Below are 2500 nucleotides of genomic sequence, written 5' to 3' on the forward strand. Positions count from 1 at the left end.
TGTTGCTGTTGGTCAGTTTACGGGTTTGGTTTCCGGATATGTCGTTTTGTTTACTCAAATTTTGTTATATCACTTTCCAACACATTTATTTTACAAATTATTTCTAGCTAAGCAAATTAGAGAGATTAATTCTAGGTAGGGAATATCCCTGTAATAAAACGTGATATTATCCATATAATTTATAATAATATTTTCATTGTTCAATACCTGTATATGCCTCCTTAAAAAATTATGATTTTTTTTATAATTCATAGATAAAAATAATGAGCTTTCCAAGGTGCTCTCTGTGGAATTCAATACTGATATTCTTACATTTACCTAAAATTCCAAAACTTATTAAAAACTCGAATAATTTTCACTTTCATCAATCCATTTTCCTATTTGATGCTACTGATATCATAAATAATACAATTAGTATAATTATTGTTATCAGAAAGAGCTGTAATCGTAACTTATGCTATTGAAATAAATTTTATTATGCTTATTAATATCTCTGACATTGTCCAAATGAAACACATTGTTATCCCTCTGGTTGCCAAATAACACTAAGATGCTTGTTGTAATTGTATATAAAAAATGTACGTCGTCATAGAGTTGAAGAGAGAATTATCTCATAACTTGAATAACTGAATTGGGCAAATTAGCTTTACAAAACAATGATCATTCTCTCCAAAAAATGTTGCTCATTTTGTGATGTCGCAGAAGCACAAATACAGAACATTCTGTGATTTCATCGTAGTAGTCCCCGTAGAGGGGAAGTGCCGTCAGTACACCTCATGCGGTGCACTGTAGGTATTACTTGAGTTTCTCTGCAGCATGCTTTCGGCCCCTAGCTGCAACCCCTTTCGTTCCTTTTACTGTACCTCCTTCCACATTCTCTTTCTTCCATCTTACTGTCCACCTTCTCCTAACAATTGATTCATAGTGCAGCTGCGAGGTTTTCCTCCTGTTACACCTTTCAGACCTTTTACTGTCAGTTTCCGCGTCAGCGCTGAATGACCTCATAAGTCCCAGTGCTTGGCCTCTGGTCTAAATTCTATATTAAATTCAATTCAATTCATCATAGTAGTGAAAATAAAAAAAAAATTTTCATCATTGCCATAAACAATTCAAATATTAGCGTTTGAAAAAAATGCTCCTGATCTCATGATTACAAACTTACAACACACATATGTAGATATATATATATATATATGTATATATATATATATATATATATATATATATATATATATATATATATATATATATATATATATATATATATATTTGAAAAAATGGTTTATATAGCTATCGGTGTCATCTCTGTATCTCAGGAATTATGTATATTGAAGTTATGAATGAGACTGGAATAATATGCACGTTTTAATAAGCGGATATGAATATGTTTAGAGTGTGCAAATTATGGGTATATATATATATATATATATATATATATATATATATATATATATATATATATATATATACCTATAATTTGCACACTCATATATATATATATATATATATATATATATATATATATATATATATATATATATATTATACACATACATACACATACACACACACACACACACACACACACACACACACACACATATATATATATATATATATATATATATATATATATATATATATATATGTGTGTGTGTCTTCTGGGGTAGTAGACCTATCACCAAAACATGTATTTCCCCAATTCAAATATACCTTTTTCTACTGCCTACCGTAATTAAACACCGTCATTGTTGAGGAAATACATTTTTGCAGTAAATCTTCCCGGTGTTATGAAGCAGTGACAAACGAATTAGAATATAAATATATCAAATTTTTTTTCCACAGTTAGTGATCACTGCAGTTTATCTGAGCAGCGTCAACCTAAGTTAGTTATTTCCTTTTTCTGATTTGATAGTTATTATGACAGTAATTATTTAACAGTATTCTCTTATTTTCTACACATAAACTCCACTGTTACTGAGATAGGTCAGGTCAGGTCAGTTACACACCAAAAAGAACGTATAACTTGACCTCGCCTGGGAAACCGTTGCTGTTGACCTGGTGTGTCATGCTGGAACGGCACCAGAAATCGCCAAGAATTATAATCCCTAATCGAACGGGAACGTAACGAGTTGCGATGCCGTTCACTGCGACCTTTTTAAAAACTCGATTTGAAAGCATCGATTTATATCAAGAACAAAAAATTCGGCTTTGTCTTCACGAGACTATTCGGGATGACGCAAAACGGATTACGACGAACCACAGAGAGATTCGGTTGACCGTCGTCTCCCGGCCAGACCCAAGCTACAACTACTGGCTTTCTCTTCTCAGTCGATCTCACACTCTGCTCGCTCGCTCTCTCTCTCTCTCTCTCTCTCTCTCTCTCTCTCTCTCTCTCTCTCTCCGTCTGAATGTCTGTCTGTCTGTCTGTCTCTCTCTCTCTCATGGACTCACATGTATATACGTATGCACACACACACACACACACACACACCAACAT

General features: G+C 33.0%; 1 protein-coding gene across 1 annotated transcript in view; it reads right to left on the minus strand.

Annotated features, from left to right (window-relative positions):
• LOC136839129 (uncharacterized) overlaps positions 1 to 2312 on the minus strand; it is a 239315-nt gene extending 237003 nt beyond the window's left edge. The window contains exon 1 of the mRNA XM_067104798.1: positions 2261 to 2312. The gene's annotated coding sequence lies outside the window, so the exon portion shown is untranslated. The remainder of the gene's footprint in view (positions 1 to 2260) is intronic.
• Positions 2313 to 2500: the final 188 nt, after the last annotated feature.

This window comes from Macrobrachium rosenbergii, chromosome 6, assembly GCF_040412425.1.
Source record: "Macrobrachium rosenbergii isolate ZJJX-2024 chromosome 6, ASM4041242v1, whole genome shotgun sequence".
NCBI lineage: Eukaryota > Metazoa > Arthropoda > Malacostraca > Decapoda > Palaemonidae > Macrobrachium > Macrobrachium rosenbergii.